The sequence below is a fragment of the Aethalodelphis obliquidens genome, unplaced genomic scaffold (genome assembly GCF_003676395.1).
Source record: "Aethalodelphis obliquidens isolate GAN/ISIS:26980383/991018 unplaced genomic scaffold, ASM367639v1 scaffold57, whole genome shotgun sequence".
NCBI lineage: Eukaryota > Metazoa > Chordata > Mammalia > Artiodactyla > Delphinidae > Aethalodelphis > Aethalodelphis obliquidens.
The window spans coordinates 11167464-11187029 of NW_020838001.1; the positions used below are offsets into that span (position 1 = coordinate 11167464).

General features: G+C 50.2%; 1 long non-coding RNA gene across 1 annotated transcript; it reads right to left on the reverse strand.

The window, feature by feature from the left end:
• Positions 1-278: 278 nt before the first annotated feature.
• On the reverse strand, positions 279-3150 carry LOC113609600 (uncharacterized). Its single transcript, XR_003428716.1, has 2 exons — positions 566-3150; positions 279-357 (listed from the first exon to the last, which is right to left on the reverse strand). It is a non-coding gene; the product is annotated as an uncharacterized LOC113609600 (long non-coding RNA).
• Positions 3151-19566: the final 16416 nt, after the last annotated feature.

Below are 19566 nucleotides of genomic sequence, written 5' to 3' on the forward strand. Positions count from 1 at the left end.
AGGGATGTGGGTGGAAGGTGTTCTTTCTCTCTCTCTCTCTCATTCGCTCACTCTTGCTCTCTCCCTCTCTTTCTCTCTTTCATTTCTTTTACAATTTCAAACAAAACAGACTCAAAAAATCCCCACAGATATGGGAAAAGCTTATAGTTTCCAGGCAAACTTTGAAAAATTTTCTCAGGACACTACCAGAGCAAAGGACAGTAAAGATTCCAAAAAGTTAAATTCAAGATTGAAAAGCCCTTTAATCATATGTATTACAGATTATTGTTTTTTTTTTTAAAAAGGAATACCACGTGGCAAGGTAAGAAGAATAGAGCAGACCTGTGTGTGCTGATCTGGAACAGTGTCCACGATAAGCTGTCAAATAAAACAAAAATAAAATAAGGGGTAGAATGAGCTATGAAATGTATTGGCTACCATTTGTGTAGGTAGAAAGGAGACAGGAAAGGACAATTTATATATTTGTATTACATAAATTAGCTCTGGGGAAAAGAAATTGGTAAACAATGTCTACTTCTTAGGAGAGAAAGTTGGAGACTGGGGGTCAGGAAGGGTGGAGACTTACTTTTCACTCCATATTCTTTTGTACTTTTTGGATTTTGTACCTCTTACTCAGAGTAGCTGTTCAAAAATAAGCGCATGAATAAAGTTTAGGGCTTTGGAAGACACATACTCCAGCACCAGGCCCTGCCTGATGCAGGAACACTCCTCAGCACCCCTGACAGGCTATCCTGCCTTGAATGCTCCAGCGATGGGGAGCTCAGTAACTCACCAGCCAGCAATCCATCCTGGGGTAACTTTGAAGGGTGGGTTTGGGCTCAAGGAGAGAAGGCAGAAATGTGTTTCTGGGGCTGCAAATAGATGGCTCTCTCTTGCCCCTGAAAGTGCGTAGAAATGTGAGTTCCTGACTAGGGACCTGCTCTGAGGGCCTGCCTGTCCCGAGGCCCAGGCGGGAGATGGGCAGGGTGGCAGGGTGTGCTCTACTGTGACTCAGGCCCCACGGGTGCCTGGGGCACAGAAAGCTTCCCAGGACACAGGGCTGTGATTCAGGGTCACACAGCGGGGCCAACCCAGGCGGCAGCTGGTGGGCCACCAGCACACCCGTGCCCTTCTCATCCTCAAACCCCAGCAGGGCCTCTGTCCCAGGCACACATCACCTGGCTCACCAATGGCCCCCTTGGCAGAGGGTGGCATGGGGAGATTAAGGCTCTGGCACCAGACAACCTGGGTTTAAATCCTGCCTCTGCCATTCACTGGCTTGAGCCTCTGTTTCTCCATCTGTACAGGGGACAGGTATACTGCCTTGCATCCTCATAGGGCTATTACAAAGATGCTCTGAATTCACTGGGTACACACCCTGATCAGCCCCAGCACCGAGTCTGCACTCAGTAAATGTCAGCCGTTACTACTGTGGGTGCCCAGACTGATGTGGGGGTCACTGACACTGGCGCCTCACAGGGAAGCCTGGGTGCCCCCAGTTCACCCTGCATGGCCTGGTGAGCAGGCCCAGAAGGAGCTTGCCTCCAGGGACACCCGGGTTCAGAAAGATCTACCAGGCAATCCCAAGGGAGCCCTAGGTCCCCTGACAGATTGTCAGTTCTACGAAGGCAGAGGCTTTCCTCTGTCTCATTGGCTGTGTCCCACGCTTGGAATAGAGCCTGGCACACAGTCAGGGTGGGCTTCATGGCCGTGTGACCCAGGCCCTCACACAGGGCCCCATGTCAGAAGTTCCCATGCTGGCACCATCCTGAAATTCTTAATTTTGAATGAGGGGCACTGCATTTAATTTCGTACACGGCAACTAAAATTCTATAACCAGTCACGTACATAGTTGACACCAGTATGGACTTCTGAATAAATGAATGGCCAAATGAATGCTGCCTTATATTATCACTTTTCTCCTTCTACCCTGAGTGTCGTGGATTCCAAGCCTCCTTTTACAGACGGGAAAACTAAGGCTCATGGAGGTGAACAGACGCACCCCAAACCACCCAGAACTAGAACCCAGGCCTATCGGGCCCTAAAGCCCTGGTGCCCATGGCCACCTCAAGTACAGCAGGGTGGCTTCTCTGTGACAGGGGAGGCCAGAGCCCTGTGGATCTCAGGGGAAACTGAGGCTCAGCTCAGGGTACGAGCTGGCCCAGCTTCACGAGGGTGCCTGCCCGGGAGGCGGCCTGGCCAGGTGCCCGGTCAGGGCGTGGGGACCACTGTGAATCGCTCCTCAGTCCCTGCCAACCACAAGCGGGTTGGGTGAAAGGCGGCTGCTCCCCGCCCGCTTCCCCGCCAACATGGGCCCAAACAATGGGCCTTTGTGCCTGGCGTGGGCGGGTTGTCAAGGTGCGCAGCCCTGGCCCTGAGCCCTGGTCTCAGCCTCCATGAGGGCAAGGGGGCCGGGCCAGTGGGTCTGCGGGGGCCGGGAAATCCAACAGACAAGGAAGCGAGGCCTCCCTAAGACAATCACAGCAAAGGAAATCGGGGCACAGAGAAGGTGCACCAGGTACCCAGAGCCACACAGCACATGGGCATCAGAGGCAGGTCAGCCACCTGGGACGTCAGCCTCCCACTCACTGTGGCCTGAGTGTCCCCACTCTGCAGCAAGGGGCTTGGTTATCCCTGCTGCTGAAACCTGCCCTCAGGGGGGTCAGCAGAGCCAGAATCCCCCTTCCTCTCTCTTCTCACTGCCACCATGTCCCCTTTCCAAAGCAGCTCAGCCAGAAGTGACAACCTTCCCCGCCCCGTCTCTGGAAGTTCCCTGGACTGAATGAGCCACAGAACTGCTAGGAAAATGTTGCCCCCTTGGGGCCCCACCTGACCTGCTCTAGAGCTCCTTCTCCTTTGAAGCCATCTACCATATGCCTGGCAAGAAACTACCTTGTCAGGTAGGCATTGCCATGAGCCCCATTTTACAGGAGAAAATAGAGGCTCTGAGAGGGGGCTGGGCTCGCCCAAGGGCACCCACCCAGGATGCAGCAGTAGTGTGTAGTTAGACTCCAAATATTTCCAATGACCTCCAGGAGGAAGATGGGAGCAAAAGAGCAGGCCCTGCCCTCGCAGCACCTACCATCTAGTGGGAAAGTCAGAAGTCAACAGCAACAACAGTAATAATAACAAGTAGCTACCAGTTATTGAGCATTTACTAAGTATTTTACATATGCGATCTCATTTCATTTTTCCAAAATCACTGGGAGGTGGGTATTATTCTTATCCCCATTTTCCAGATGAGGAAACTGAGAAGCTAAGATGAGGCAACGTACCCAAAGTCAATCAGCTAATAAATAGATTCAAACCCTGACCACTAAATGTCTCTGCTCACTCAACCCTTGCCAGGCAGGGTGAATGATCCCAAATGACAGATGAGGAAACTGAGGCTCTGAGCAGCAAAGTGACATGCCTAAGGTCACATAGCCAGAAAATGAGAGGAGGGATTCAACCCCGGGTTTCTGGCCTCCAGAATCCAAGTCTTGTTTCCTTCCTCCTCCACCTCAACCAAGTTCCCTAAAATGTCCCTCGAAACCATCTGCACCAGCAGCCCCTCATCCTCATCTCCCACCTGATTGGATGCAACAGCCCCTCCACCCCCATCCTCGCTGGCCTCACTCAACACCTAACAGATGCTTATGAAAATCTGGAAAGAGAATCCCAGTTGGGAATAAGCTAAACGTAAAAGCTTGGAGGAGAACGCTGTGGTCTGTTCACAGGACAGATCCTACATCAAGAATAAATAGATGCACTCAAGCTGCTACACCAACAGGGACGGATCTTGGGAACAGAACATTGAGTGGAAAAAAAGCAAGTTGCAGAAGCAAAAGTACAAGTGACACCATCTGTAGACTCACACCCACAACCAAAACAGCGCCCCAAGTTTCTAGGGGACGTGTGTGTGTGTGTGTGTGTGTGTGTGTGTGTGTGTATAAAAGCATAAAGATGTTGTACAACCACTTTGGGAAACTGGCCATAGCTACGGGAACTAAACATGTGCATACTCCATCATCCAACAACCTCACTCTTGAACATAATACTAAAAGAACTACGTTCTTATGTCTACCAAAAGGTATGTACAAGAATGTTCATAGCAACACTATTCAATATACTGGAAACTGGAAATAATATACATCTCCATGGACAGTAGAGTGATTAATAAACTGTGGTCTATTTAAACAGTAGACTACTATGCAGCAGTGAATAGGGGTGAACCATTGACACGAACACGGGTAAATCTCACGGGCACAGGTTGAGTGAAAGCACCAGATACAGAAAAGCACACACAGAATGATTCCATTTGTATGAAGTTCAAGGATAGAAAAACCAAAGGCTAGGAATGGCCTGTGACTCGATCTGGGTGGTGATCCCATGGGCCATCAAACTGTACAGTTAAGATTTGTGTATTGTACTGTGTGTACTTTGTACCTCCATCAAACAAACAACAGAAGGACAAAGACACCGGTGGAACCATGAACACCAAATCCAGGTCTGCAGTAACTTCTAGGAGAAATATAATTGGGAAGGGGTATGGGGGGCTGGGGGCAGGTGTCATCTATACTGGAGGGTTTTCTTCTTAAGCTGAGTGATGGCTCAATGAAAGCTTATTATATTTTCCTTTAAACTTTTTTGAATGTCTAAAATATGTCATTGAAAAAACAAACCCAAACCAAAGACAATATCCACAGCTTCTCCTGCTCCAGAAGGCACAATAGCCCCTGCTGCCTACAAGCTGAGGCCCACCCTCCTTTTGCATGCCATTCAAGGTCTCATCCTGGGCCTCAACTTGTCTTTCCAGCCTCCTCTCTCACCCCTCCCCACCAGCCAAGCTGGTCTCCTCACTCTTCTCCTAACACGCCTTAAACATTCCCAGCTACACGCCTTTCCTCCCACCTGGAATGCCCTCCCCATTCCTCTCTACTTGCTCTGTGCCAGGCATTATGCCATGCTTTAAGCTATTAACTCCTGAAATCAGGGGCTGAGCCATGGGGAGATTGGAGCATTGGTTTCAGCCCAAAATAATCTCCATTGGGCCCCCGCCCCCCCAAAAGCTACCCCAAATCATCCAAGCACAAAGAGTGGTCCTGCTGTGCCACAGTTTCAAGACATGTTCCCACACCCCATTTCCTGAGCCCCTCCAGTAGAGAAATTCTGGCCCACCACTGGATTAATCTTCACTCATCCCTAAGGGTTGGGTCTTTTATCATTCTCGTTTTACATTGGGGGAAACTAAGGCTCAAAGTGGCAAGTGACTTGTTCAAAACGCTCAGCTAATACTGTCTTGTTCCTGAGATCTTTTCGTCCCCTGAAAGCTTGCAGTCATGATTGGCCCCAAGCTTGTTCCTGCCTCAGGGCCTTTGCACTTGCTGTCCCCTCTCCTGGAATGCCCTTTTCCTTGATCTTCCAATGCCCAGCTCCTTTTCATCATTCTGGTTTCTGAATTCAGGTCAGAGCAGCATTCCCAGATCCCCACTCCCACCCTCAGTGTAAGGTAGTCCCACCCCTATTTTTATCTATCACACAACCATGCTTTATTCTAGTCACGTAACTTAGCACTGCCTAAAATTGTTCTGTATATTTATTCATTCACTTCTCTTTTATCTGCCACAGGCACACCCCCTAAGATATAAGCACCACAGGCAGAGGTTTTGTCATGCAGTGTTGTGTACCAGGGTCTGACACAGTAGGTGCTCAGTGAATGAGCTAGAAGAACACAAATCACTGACTGATTGTGCCTACCCGGGATCACTCAGCGAGGATACAACAAGAGAAGGGCTTCGGTGACCATCTGGGGCCAGAATCTTTGCTCTTCATCATTCAGCTCTGTGAAGGGCCAAGGTTGCATTGTATCCAAAGAAGGAGGAAAGGAAGGTGACAATGGGCCAGTCTGTGTGGCCTGGCAGGCCCCCCCAGAACCCACCAAGCAGGTTGAAAGAGCCCCACATCCCATTGAAAGCATACATTTTTTGCTGTTGATACTTCTGATTTTGTGTAATAGTATGATTTTGCCTTTATGTTATTGTTAATTTTTAGTTTCCTCTTTGTATTTTAGCCCCATTTTCCCAGGTTTTTAGCATTTTCATAGATGCTTATAAAGCCTGTATGGCCCCATAGGTTAGAGATAAAAACAGAGTAAGAGAGAGATGCTGAGATATGGGGAGAAAGAAACAGAAACTTAAGGAGGGACACTGAGGCAGAACAGAGAGAAACAGGTGGACACGGAGAGACAGATGCAGACAGAGAGAGACAGAGAGCATGATGATGACAGAGAGAGAGAGGAGAGACCACAAGGCAGACAAAAGGACCTGACTCCACATCTCCTTAACATAATATGCACCTCAATAACAATGACGATATTTATTGAGCACTTACTACATGCAAGTACATGCTACACACTTTTATGTGAATAATTGTGTTGGATTCTCACAACCACCCTATGAGGTGAGTGTTACTCTCATTCCTATTTTAAAGATAGGACATTGAGGCACAGAAAGGTCACCCAGCTCACTCCCAGTCACACAGCCAGCGGTGGTGAAGCCAGGTTTAGCCTCAGGTCTGCCCCAGACCCAAGGCTTAACCACTTCCTCCAGTAATGGGTCTTGGGGTTTCTGGATTTGTTTTAGGGCAGCTCTTCTCAAAATCGGCTATACCAGCAAAATGCAAGCCCTGATGCAACAGGGCTGGGGTGGGGCCCAAAACTCTGCATTTCTAACAGCCCCTCAGGTGGGCCCAATGCTGTGGGTCCCAGACCACATTCTCGCAGCAGAAGTTTAGAGGAGTCTGTTACTCTGAGGATCTGATTGGCAGCCACTCTGATCACCATCCATCCCACAGGCCCTGGGGCTCTGTAAGCCCCTTTGGGTCAATCTCTTCTCAGCACTTCCTGTTGCTCTGCTCTCAGATTCCTGGGAATTCCCCATAAGCTGACTGCTCAAGTACACAAAGACAGCTGCACAAAGATATTCATTGCGGCATTGTTTATGGGAAAGACAAATTGGAACCACCTAAATGTCCACCAGTTGGGGACTGTTAAATACACTGGGATTCATGCAGCCATTGAACATGGTGGCAGAGCAAACCTCAAAATATGCATGACATCTGACCCACAATTTCACTTCTAGGAATACATCCTACAGACTTGCACATGGGCACAAAGACGTTTGCACAAGGCTATCTGTTGCAATTTGTAGTGGCGAAAGCCTACAAGCACCTCAATATCCATGAATAAGGAACTGGTTCACTAAACGGTCCATTTCTCCAAGGGATTACCACATGGGCTTAAAATTTTAAAAAAAAAGGATGGTCCTTATGCACCTATGTGGACCCTCTCCAAGATTTACTGTTCAGTGAAAATAACAAGGCATAGAAACAGTGTGTAAAGTTTTCTACTGTCTGTAAGGAGAACAAGAAGAAAGAAAATATATGCTTTTATTTGTCTATGCATAGAATCCTCTGGAAAGCAAAACAAGAAAACATCTCAACGAGGAACTGAGAGAACAGGGGTGGGAGGGAGACAGCCTTTTTACCATACACTTCTTGTACCTTTGGTATTTGGTACCATATGAATCCATTATCTATCGACAAAGATTAATAAATGTTAAAAAAAAAAGTTTAAATGATAGAAGAGTGCTACATTTAGGGATGCGGGAGAATGCTTATGATAAATTATCGAGGAGAAAAAGGAGACAACCCAATTTATATAATATAATATTCACATATATCCATGCATGTAGGTATAGAGAGAAATATCTGGAAAGACTGTCACTAAACTGTTAACAACTCGAGTCACTGCTATTTATGCACTACCTGCGTTAATTCATTAATCCTCACAACAATGGCAGGAGATGGACAGACTGATATTGTCCTCATTTCACAGATGGAGGGATCAAGGCCCAAGAGGTGAGGTCTCCTGGCCAAGGTCTCACAGCCAGGGCAGAGTGGGATTTAGAGCAACAACCATCGGGCTGCAGGGCCCTCTCAGTTCAAATTGGGTGATTTTTACTTTCTGCTTTGAATTTTTCTGCACTGCTGGAAATTGAAGCAATGAACGTACTTATCTGTCTGTCTGTCTCTCCCCGTCTCTCTCTTCCTACATCCCTCTCCTTTTAAACAAAGCTTTTAAGAAAAGACCCTCAGGACACCCATGTCACCACATCAGCAGCCCCTCCCCTGGCACTCATGTCCCCCAGGGACTTGCCCTTGAGCCCCAGGTATGGAGAATCATGAGGGCGGTTTTTAAAAAGAGTACAGTGTGCATAAAGGCAGGGCAGGGGAAATGTTCTAGATAAAAGGACACCAAAGAGACCCTATCAAATGCAGGGCCTGATCCTTGATTAAAGTCCAGACAAGAAAAGTACACACACACACACACACACACACACACACAAAGAGCTATCGAGGACACTTTGGAGCAACCTCAGTAATTTGGACACAGACCGGATATTAGGTAATATGCCTGGATCAATGCTAAATTTCTTGGATGTGATAATGGCACCGGGGTTGTGTCTGAGAATGCCCTTGTTCTTCAGAGGTGCTTGCTGAAGTATTTAGGGTGAAGGGTCAGGATGTCTGCAACTTACAAACACTTCAGCAAAAATCATGGAGAGAGAGAGAGAGAGAAGAATGCCCATGGAGCCAAGTGTCGTCAGTTGGGGAATCTGGGTGAAGGCACTACAGCGGTTCATTGCAAGGTTTTTGCACTTTTCTAGAAAGTTTGAAAATTTTCAAAATAAAAAGTTGGGGGAGATCAGTGGTTGTCAGCAGCTGGTGATACCAAAAGAGACTGACTACAAAGGAACACCAGGGAACCTTCCGGAGTGATGGAAATATTCTATATCTTGATCATGGTGGTGGTTATGCAACTGTATAAGCTTGTCAAAATGCATAGAACTGTACACCAAAAAAGAGTGAACTTTACTGTATGTAAATTATACTTCCCAAAAGGTGACTTTAAAAAAGAGAAATTGGAGGAGACAAAGAGCCAGCAGGGCCCCAACCCACACAGGCTCTGGGAACACAGTGGGTCCTGCCGTGAGCCAGCCTTGCCTGAGCCTGTCCCACTGTGGACCCAGGGGTTCAGCAATGCGTAGGGGCTGGCCCTCCAGGTCCTGGGACCCAGAGCCTGGCCTCGGGGAGCATCTAGGCACCCATTAGGAGCTTCCTCCCAAGCCTCTTCGGCCTGAGTGCAGGGCCTCAGTCTCCCCGGGGCCAGCAGAGAAATGCCGAATAACTCCCTTGTGTGTCCTGGAGAAAGCAGGTCTGAGCGCCCCTCATGAGGTGTTCTCAGTGGAGACAGAGGGTCAGCAGGAGTGACCACTCATCATCACTTGACCCACCCCGCCACGCCACCACTGGGTACAGGGGCCCAGAGGAGGGAAGCAACTTGCCCAAAGTCACACAGCAAGTCAGGTAGCTCTGTCTGGGATGGATCATTCCTAAACTAAATCTTTGAGCCTGAAGTCGTCGCATCCAACCACGCCCATTTCTCAGACTGAAAGACCGAGGCCCAGGACTGTGTCAGAGCACAGATTAGCAATGCCTTGGGAACCCCGGACGCTGTTGCTGTGGCCCTATTTGGTGTGGTTCCCACAGGCTTCTCATGGGGGGTTATGGGAGGTGGGGTGTGAGCCTCCAGTCCTGGCCACCATCCTCTGTCACCCTTGCTGTCCCCTCCCAAGCTTTCTCTGCCCCCACCCCACAGTGGCCGAGGGAGGACAGGGAGGAGTCAGGGGTCCCATGCCTGCCCCCCACCACCCCAGGGAGCGCTCACATGGCAAAGAGCCACGGATTCTGCCCAGCCCACGAAACTCACCTCACCCAGAACCTGTTTCAACTCCTCCAGCTCTGCTTGGCAGCTGTGGAGGCCTCGTTAAGTGATGTCAGTGCTTCCCAGCCACCACCTGAAGAAGGCGAGGGGGCACCAACCAACAATGGAGCCCTATGGCACACTCCCCAGAGACCCCCGGGCAGGAGGGCAGAGGCAGTACAGTGCCCTGCCAGGCTGGGCCTGGGGAACAGGGGCCTCGCTGCCGAACGGCCAAGCCACCTTCTCCCCGCGCAGGCCTGTGTGGGTCCCGCAGAGTTGTTTAACCTCCTTAATTAACCGGCAGTGTTTACGAGGCCACCTTGGAAGGCCACCGGGGCTTCAGGGAAGGCTGGGGGCTGGGAACTGGGGGCAGGGCCCCCCAGCCATGGCAGGCTCAGAGGCTCCTCACTAAGTGGAACAGAGAAGAAGCCCCCATCCCACACTAGAGAGTTGGGGGCAAAACAGGCCATCCTCCCCACGTCAGCTGTCTGATGCTGGGAAAGTGGCCTCACCTCTCTGGGCCTCGGTTTCCACTGGGAAGAAGGGCAGGGTGGCGGCGAGACTTGATTAATGACTGTTTGTGAAAAGGTCCCAGAGATGCTGCTGACAACAGGCCCGGCTATTATTCTGGGAAGGCATCGAAGGGTGTCTGAGCCCGTAATTAACCAAGAGGATGAAAACAGTAAGGAAGGAGAAGGCCTCGCCCAGGCCTGCCCGCTGCCCCCAACGTCCGCCCTCCTGCCCCAGCAGGGCTCCTGCTCAGGACAAGGGGACCCAGGGAGACGGACCCCAGCCTGGGCCCTGAGCCTTCTGTTCCTCTTCTCAGCACCGAGATTACTAAACTATGTCCATCCATTCTTTCACTCATTCATTCATTCCACAAGTGTTTATTAAGCACCTACTGTATGCCAGTCAGTACAGCAGCAAACAAAATAGACATGGTCATGCCCATGAGAGCTCAGTCTACTAGAGGAAGTAAATGATAAAAAAATAAGAATCCATCAAAGGAGCAGGATATTTTTTTAAGGTGGTGTGATAGGGAACAATGGGCAGAGACTTGAGTTCAAGGGCTCAGGGTGGGCTTCTCTGAAGAGGTGACATTAGATCTGAGAACTGAAGGATGAGATGGAGCCGCCATGGGAAGAGTGTTCCAAGCACAGGGAAGTGCATGTGCAAAGCCCCTGGGGTGAGGAACTGGTGTGTTGGAGGAGGCTGGAGCAGGAAGCAAGAAGGGGAGAGTTGTGGGAGGTGAGGTCAGAGACGGGGGCAGGGTGGGGAGCAGATCAGGCCGCACCTGCTGCACAGATGAGCGTGTATTGCATCCCAGGACAGTGGGCAGCTATGGGAGAATTTTAAGCAGGGGAGGGACCAGGGTGGGATCCTCTCCCGGTGCAGTGTGCAGGGCCTGGTCAGTGTACACGTGCAGGTGAACTTAAAATCCAAATGGCTGAAGACCCTAATGATGACTACCTTGCCTGTTTGTAGAGTACTTTCCTACTTGGGATTCAAAGCTTGGCCCTATTGCTTCCTGGCTGTGTGATCTTGGGCCTCTGTTTCCTCTCCTGTGAAACCCAGATAACAGATTCTTCCTTTGAAATGGGGACAGGCACTCCCAACTCAAATGGAGATAATGATTTAAATCCCCATAAACTCACAGAGCAAGAACTTCCTGAGCACCTATTATGTGGAGTGAAAACCTGCAGGGTGGACCTGCCATGAGAAGCTTGAAGGGGACACCCAACTGCTCCTGAGAGCTCTGGAGCATCAATGCCTGAGTTCAGATCCCAGCTCTGCCCCTTAGAAGCTGTGTGCCTTGGCCAAATGTCTTGGCCTCTCTGAGCCTCAGTTTCCTCATCTATAAAATAAGGTTAATAGTAATACCTACCTCGTGAGCTTGTCGGAAGGATTAAATTAGTTAATATATATAAGACAGATAGACAAGGCCTGGTGCAAAGTGCTCATTTCCGGTTCGTTTTTCATTATCCATTTCCTAAATTCTTTCTTTAAGCTCCCCACCTGTTTGCCCCCCACCAACATCCCAATGTTGGATCTCTCGGCTCAATCACTACCCAACAAGTCCAGTCTCACCTCTGGACTGTTTCCTCCCAGCAACAGGAGGGATCCTGTAAATCACATTTCTCCTCTGCTCAATGCCGCAGTGGCTCCCCACTGTTCCCAGGCCAGAGTCCCCACAAGGAGACTGACTGCATGTCCCCCGCCACCTCTTGTACCACCCTCATCCTCCCACCTTGCCCCCAGCACAAGCGACTTCCAGTTCTCTGAATGTCCTGCCTCCGGTCCTTTGCACATGCTGTCCCTTTTTCCTGGAATGTCCTTCCTCCCAATATTCTGCCGGAGTTAACTCTTCCTCCTGTGGGAAGTCATCGGGGCTCCCTAGCACTGCCGCATGCTGCTCACTTAGTACCCTGTGCTCCCCCCACACAACACCTGTTGATGGACATGTCAGAGCTCCCAGCTAGACTGGGAAGACGCCAGCAGCAGGAACCAGGTCTGAGGTACCTCTCTTCTGCAAGGCCCGGAGCATGTCGGGGAGGAGGGAGTGACAAATGGGGTAAGTGTTTAAGGTGAGCTGAGGTGGGTGACTTGAGCCAAGTTGAGCTGAGTGCAGTTAAATCAATCTTAGATGAGGTGAGTGGAGGAGATGAGGTGAAGTGGAGCTGAGTTGAGCATTAAATTGAGCTGGATTGACTTGAGTGAATCGAAGTGAGTGAAACTGAGGTGACTTGACTGAGTTGGACAGAGATAAGCTGAACCGAGTTGAGGTTAGGTGAGCTAAGTTAGGATGAGTTGAGTTAAATTGAAGTGGGTTTTAAACTGAATTGAGTTATATTGAACTGAGGTGCATAGAGCTGATGTACAGTGAGTTAAAATGAGCTGAGATGAGGCATTAAACTGAGTGAGTTTAACTGAATTGAAGTGAGTTGAGTTTTGTTGAGTTGAGTTGAGGAGTTGAGCCAAATCAAGTTTAGGTGCATTTTAAACTGAATTGAGTTAAACCAAAGTTAATAAACTCTTTTTTTTTTTTTTAATTGCTGCCTCCTAAGGAGCATTTTTGGACAGTTTTTTCCTGATTGCCTCCCTATGAAGTTTTGATGCCTGTTTTTAATGTACTATTATATAACTGTTTATTTTTTTTGTATGTATATCTATGCTTTATACATAAAAACATTAAGAGTTTTTCACCCCACAAGAATCGATCTACGCCCTCTTAGGGGCAGTACCATCCCCACCCACACCCACCCCCCCTGCCCTTGAGGATGTGTAAGTTAGGCTGAGCTGAGGTGGACAGTTTCAGCTCTTCAAAGGGGATCTGTCTTGTCTTCCTGGAGGCAGGAGTCACTGACAAGGGCTGAGACCCCTGGAGAAGACTGAGGCAGAGGCCAGGCCGATCTCAGTCCCAACTCCCCTTCCACCCTGCCCAGTTCCATTCAGCCCATTCCCTCATGTATGTAAAAGAAGGAAAAATAAGCACACAGGCCCTGAAGCAGGTATGTGCTCAGTGTGTTGAGTTTCACTGAGGGAGGCCCATGTGGCTGGAGAAGTGAGGAGGAGATGGATAGGAGGAGGTGAGGTCCTTGTGGGACAGGGGGAGGAGTTTGGGTTTTATCCTAAGGGCAGTAGGGAGCCATGGAGGATTCTGAGCAGGGGGACATGACCTGCATGTAACGAGAGCCTCTGGATGCAGACAGAATGAACTCCCCACTGGTCCAGGATGGTGTGTCTGATTGGCCGAGCCAAGTCACATGTCTATGCTCTAGCTGCAAGGGAGACTGGAAACCTAGCCTCATATTCCCAGCATCCTTTGTGGAAGGCAGAATTTGCCCATAGAGCAGGGAATTCTCCAAACATTAGAAGGAGATCCAGATCCTGGACAGTTGAAAAATAATGGCCCGAAGTGTCCAATAGTAACAAAAATAAGTAAAGTGCTATGGGGCTGGTTGGGTGGGAGGAAAAAGGCCCAGGCTAAGCCTGGTAGTGGCTGCCCCTTTCCCAAGACCCTAAGCCAGCCCTCATATATGCAAAGCCACTCCCTGGTCCCCAGCCTGGGACACGGACCCTGGAAACTCACCACTGGATCCCGGAATCTTGGGCCAAGAGTTGCCAGTTTCACTGCTTTCTTTAACCATTAAAAGGCTATCCCGGGCTTCCCTGGTGGCGCAGTGGTTGAGAATCCGCCTGCCAATGCAGGGGACACGGGTTCGAGCCCTGGTCCCAGAAGATCCCACATGACGCAGAGCAACTAAGCCTGTGCACCACAACGACTGAGCCTGTGCTCTAGAGCTCGCGAGCCACAACTACTGAGTCCGCGTGCTGCAACTACTGAAGCCCGCAAGCCTAGAGCCCATGCTCTGCAACAAGAGAAGCCACTGCAATGAGAAGCCCACGCACCACAACGAAGAGTAGCCCCCGATCGTCGCAACTAGAGAAAGCCCACATACAGCAACGAAGACCCAACACAGCCAAAAATAAAATAAAATAATAAATTAATTAATTTTTAAAAAAAAGGCTATCCCATCTGTACCCATGGTGGCCCTAAGGGGCCCAGTAGGACATACATCCAGCAATGCACGCACCCAGAGAGACCCCCCTACCCTTACAAAAAGACAGGCTCTAGAGTCGAGCAGATTGAGGGTCCAACCTCTGGCTAATGACTTCACCTCCCTGAGCCTGCTTTCTCACTGTGCAAGTGGTAGAAATATCCCCACCTCACAAGGGAAGGAAGTCACCTCCCACCCAGGATATCAGGGTGGTCTCACACAGGTCATCAGAGACACAAAGACCCCGATTACATTCCCAATGACCATGCACCTACTAAGTGCCAAGTGTCAGACTGGACAACTTACACCTACAGCCTTAACCCCCACAGCAAGCCACAGAGGCAGGGCCGGGACTCAGACCCAGGGCTGCCTGACGCTCCATCCCTGCTATCATGTATTGAGCACTAGCTGTATGCCTGGCCCTGCTCTAGACGCTTTACCTGAATCATCCCACTTAGTCCTCACCACACTCTGTGAGGGGAATGCTATGATTATTATCTCATTTTCCAAATGAGGAAACGGAGGCTCAGAGAGAGATGTGAACTTGGCCATGTTCACACAACAGGACAGGGGCAGAGCTGAGATTCAAGCCCCAGTGAATCTCAGCCCCAATGCCCAGCCCTTCATTTCCCCTCTGCACACCTGGCTCAAGACACACCTCCTCCACGAAGCGTCTCCAAGCCCAGATTCCACCACTGCACACCCCCTAGCACTTAGTTTGGCTTTCCCACATAGTTGTTTGCCATGAGCTGTGAGCGTCATCTTTCCTAGAATTTTTCCTTTGACATTCCTCCCCCACCCCGGCTCTCCACCGGCTTGGCCGACCACAGGGGACCCTGGACCAGCCAGAGCCCCACCTGCTCCATAATGATTAATTAAACCCCGAACTGTGACCTACATTCTTGGTCCAAGCTTCGTGCCTAGTGACCTCAGCCAGGCGTGGTGAGGGTGGGAGGGATGGGGAAACAGTGGAGACATTCCGTGGGATGATGGGGTCTCCCCGCTTCACCCGCCACTCCCTGAGAGGACCTTTGGCAATCAGAGAAAGCAGTGGGTTTACCAAGAAAAGGAGGAAGAAAACGCGGGCAGAAGGCAAGAAGCATGGATGAATCAACACCCAGCGGGTGGGTGGGGGCCTGGAGAGTGGACTCCGTGGAGCTGCTGGCCGAGGAGGGGTCAACATCCCCAAAGGCATAAGGACCTCAGCAGAGAGAGGAGAGACGACACATGTTTGAGCACCAGTGTTCAGCTGTTATCCACTCAGACCTCCCTGACTCCACCTAGCAGCCCTGCAAGGCAGGTACCCACGTCCCCATTTAATGTAGCAAGACATGGAAGATCAAAAACATAAAGTGACTTGTCCCAGGTCACACAGCACCTAAGTAGTGCAGCTGGGATTCAAACCAGTGTCTATGGCTCAGAAAAAGGGTTAAAACAAAAGCCTTTACAGTCAGACCTGGATTCCAGTGTGGGCTCCCCTGCTTGTAACTATGTGGCCTTGGTTACAGCTCTTCTTTAGGTCTCGGCTTCTCTATCTGCACAATGGACATGGCAATACGCCAACCTCATAGACTGTCAGGTGACATCTATGAGCAAGCATAGAGTTTCTCTCAAATCAGAGAGGGGTATTGTGGGGCTGGTGGTGTGCGCCCTATTTGAATGCCCCCATTGCAGGGGAGCTCAGCCCCTCACAGAATTGATTTTCCAGTCATAAAACGTCTCCTTATTTTGAACTAAATAAAACCTGCCTCGGGCTTCCGTGGTGGCGCAGTGGTTAACAATCTGCCTGCCAATGCAGGGGATGTAGGTTCAAGCTCTGGTCCACGAAGATCCCACATGTCTCGGAGCAACTAAGCCCGTGCGCCACAACTACTGAGCCTGCGCTCTAGATCCCGTGAGCCACAACTACTGAAGCCTGTGAGCCTAGAGCCTGTGCTCCGCAACAAGAGAAGCCACCGCAATGAGAAGCCCGTGCACCACAATGAAGAGTAGCCCCCTCTCGCTGCAACTAGAGAAAGCCCACACGCAGCAACAAAGACCCAAGGCAGCCAAAAATAAATAAATAAATTTATTTTAAAGAAACAAAAAAACAAAAAAACCTGCCTTTCCCAGGACCATCCCAGGCTGGCTGTGGAGCCCTCCCTGCCCTCCACTCCTCTGACAAATGAAATGAGACCGCTGACCTTGCAGAGAGAGCTCAGTCACTTGACAAACATTTACTGGGCTCCTACTGTGTGCCAAGCATTGGTCTTGGCACTGGGGACACAGAAGTAAACAAGACCAAGAAAGCCTCTGATATCATGGGGCTGATGTTCTATGGGGAGGAGACAGATATTAACCATATGAACCCTTAAGAAATACAACCACTAGATAATTACTTATTGGGGAAATCTAAATACCAGAAGCACCCAAACAACAGAGAACATTTAGAATTTATTTTTCTGATCACCCAATTTTTAAATGACATCATTGTATGTATCAGATGATATTCCTTCTTGGCTCACAACCTTGCTGTGGCTCCCACTGGATTCAGGATCACATCTAGATGCCATAAGACAACCGACAGGGCTCCATGTGATCCGGCCCCTGTGGACCGCTCTGATCTCTCCCGCTTGCCCACTCCACTCAAGCCACACTGGCCTCCTCACTGCTCCTCGAACATGCCGAGTTCTTCCACTTCTCAGGACTGCCACACAGGCGGTTCCCTCCACCTGAAGCTCTTCCTCCCACTCTCCACCTGGCCAACTCCTCCTTAAGACAGTTGCCATCCCGCACCCCAGGGAGACACATCTGGGTCCAGTCTTGCCTGTAATTTTGGCTCACTTGGCCTCCTTCCCCTCGTCCTGTGAAAATCCACGCAAAACGGAGAGAAAAGTAGCCAGGAAAGGGCGTGAGTCATTTGTTTACAGGCTAATTAATTACTAAGCTCAAAAACTTGATTTCCATTCTTCCTTTTTTTCCCCTCTCTGCGCTTTGAGAATGTTTGGAATCCACATTGTTTCCCAACGCAAAAGTATGTCAAGTTTATTTTTAGCAAACGCACATGATGGCTGGGACTGTTATTCATCCCCCCGCGTCAGTGGGGAGCCGTCCACAGAGTATGCGGGCTGCTTAATGCTCTTCACACGTGGCTCCTGGGAGGCCAGCAGGTCTGCAGTAGCCTTGGTGACATTGGGGTCAGTGGGACCCAAGGTAGGTCCAAGGCTGAGGAACTGGGGATAGAGGTTCCAGGCTGCAGTTTCTCCTCCTGACCAGGGATGGCACTGTGTTGAGGGGATAGGAGGAGCAATTTCTCCCAAGCAGGCTGAGCAAATGCCTTTTTCCTGGACTAGCAAGTGGGTAACTTGGGTATTCTAGAGACTTGTCCCTCCACTTCTTGTCTTTTGAAGGGGAGTGGGAGACGCCTAATTGATTCACCTTTGGTTCAGTCAGGATGGAAAAGCCCTCCTATTCGGTCTAGCTGATACTATTGTGCCTTCTCTGCTCACTTCCCCATCCCCTGCCCTCAACTCCCACCCTCCACCCCTGTCAGCCAACCCTGGTCACCCTTCCTGCTCTCTGAGGGCCCAAGTTGGGAAGTAGGGGCAGCCTCCTTGTGGGAACTCTTCCTTCCAAGATGGCTGCTTCCCGTTCCTGTCCCGGGATGGATCCCAGCAGCTATGAAAAATCTACTTCCAGCTACCTCAAGGGAATAAGAAAGGACCTGTCTCCAACAGATACTGTTACCCAGCAATAAAGGTGACATTATGGCTGTGGAGCAAAGACTGTCACCTCCAGAAGGTGAGATGATATCTATCATGGTCTCTCTGTGTCCCCAGGGCCTGGCATACAGTGGGTGCTCAGTAAAGCCTTACTAAATGATTGTGACCTGAGTTCCAGGCTCACTGTGCAATATCAGTTAAGCCACTTGCTTTTTCTGAGCCTCAGTGTCCCATTTGCAAATGGGTAACTGACCTCTAACCCTACAGCAGGGGTTGCAAACTCAGCTGCCTATAAGACCCAGGCAGGGACACAAAAGTGAAACAGGTCGGGAGGCAGCTTGGCCACCTAAGGTCTGTGGGGACAGCCAATCCTTGGGTCCAACACACAGCACTTATGAGCCCAGGGTTCCTGGATCTTTTCATTTCTCAAGGAAACCCAGAAATCTGGATGTTTGTGTGCAACATCCTAAATCTTCAGTGTTGGCAACTCATTTTGACTTTCAGCAAAAGCACCACACAGGCCAAACCCAACGCACCTCGAGGCCGACCCGGCCCACAGGCCGCCAGTTTGAGTCCTTGGTGGTTAGCAACTGTGGCTCCCTAGGCCTTGAACAGGCCTGTCACGCCCAAGCCTGGGACACAGGGTTGGGATGGAGAAGGCGGCACAAGCCTCACGCCATGTGGGAGTAGCTATTACCCCAGCTTATGGGAGGGCCGGGCCAGACTCGCTGGTGCTGGGACTGTGGGCATTGCCCGCAGAGCTCTGCCTTCCGCTGAATTAAGGAAGCCGATAATAATCTAGGTGGAGCGTGGAGGTAGGTCGAGAATGAGCTAGCAAACTACAGCTGGTTGATTGTATCTATTGTCAAAAGCCCAGATATAATATCAGATTAGTAAACTTTGTGTGCCTATTATAACACCATGTCATTATGGGATGTGTTATAATTAAGGCCCCAGCGGGCCCCCTTCTCTCCCTGACTTTGCAGGTCCAGGCACAGCGTCTCCTCTTAACTCCTTCCTGGCCACAACTGGCCCTGCCAACGGGGTTTGTAAGGCAAATCTTGATCAGGCAGGCAGTGACGCATCCCACAGGGTGCCAGACCCCATGCTGGGCACTGAGGGACAGCAGTGGAACCAAGGCAGACGAGGTTCTGTTCTCACAGAGCTCAGAGTCTGGCGGGAGGAGGCCTGATAGTAGATATGGACACAGACAAAATGAGTCAAGTGCATGGTGAGTGCTGTCAGGGAGCTAGGCAGAGGGCCTGGGTGGGAGTTGGACAGTCAAGGGGCCATTTGACAGGGTGGCCAGGGAAGCCCCCTCCAAATGCAAGCTGAAGGAGGGCAAAGCATGCTCATTGGCCAGAGAAAGGGGAGCTGGTGAGGTTTGCTGAGGCCCCTCCTGCCCACCCATTCCCTGAATCAGCAAACCTTTGTGGAGCACCTACTATGTGCCAGGCCTGGGCTGAGTACCAGGGAAGCACTGTGAACAAAACAGACAATAGTCCCTGCCCTGAGGAAGGTG